The sequence below is a fragment of the Mus pahari genome, chromosome 19 (genome assembly GCF_900095145.1).
Source record: "Mus pahari chromosome 19, PAHARI_EIJ_v1.1, whole genome shotgun sequence".
In the NCBI taxonomy this organism is placed as follows: domain Eukaryota; kingdom Metazoa; phylum Chordata; class Mammalia; order Rodentia; family Muridae; genus Mus; species Mus pahari.
The window spans coordinates 3,673,200-3,673,962 of NC_034608.1; the positions used below are offsets into that span (position 1 = coordinate 3,673,200).

Here is a 763-nt window from a genome sequence, read left to right on the forward strand (position 1 = left end):
GCCCTCAAGCCTGATTGCCTGAATTTAAGCCCCGGGACCTGCCTGTGGAGCTCGGAGCACAGAAGTCAGGACAAAAGTTACAGGTTCAAAAGTCAGTTCCCCTGCCACCATGAGAGCCCTGGGGATTCTCAGATTCTCAGGCTGGGCCACGAGTGCTCTGGTAGGTTCTTCCACATACATACATGTAATGGCGATATGTACATATGTGATACATAAATGTAATTTTAAATTGTCGAGGGATATATTGGAAATAATGTCTTCTATGTTCCTGAACTTTAACTTATAAGAGTAGGAGAACCAGATGTCACCAGCTTTGACTGAAAGGTGCTTGTTTAACCAGTTACAACTCAGTATTGTATTGTTTGCTGCCAACCAGGTGCTTCTCAGCTAACTTAGCCCCCACTAACGTTAGTACACAGCCTATGGTGAAATGGGAGATGGTGATGGAGAATCTACAACAAGGTCATTATACTGTACATTCTAATTTGTTGATACCCAGATGGCAAGATAGTCAGTTGGTAAGAGTGCTCACCATGCCGGGAAGTTCTCGTGCACTGTCTGAGGCAACAGGCAACTGCTTGGCCAAGTCAATCTTGTCTGCATTTGGGTTCTTCCAACAGCACCTTGTTAGGCAAGATTTCTTAGCTCCTCTGAGATCCAAGACCACTCTATGCTCAAGGGAATTGTTCTATAGCTCCTGTGTGTGTGTGTGTGTGTGTGTGTTGACTTGGTTGATACACAAAGACACAAAAGAAAGAGTTGT

General features: G+C 44.6%; 1 pseudogene; it reads left to right on the top strand.

The window, feature by feature from the left end:
- Positions 1 to 692: 692 nt before the first annotated feature.
- Positions 693 to 763, top strand: part of LOC115062639 — a 144-nt pseudogene continuing 73 nt past the window's right edge.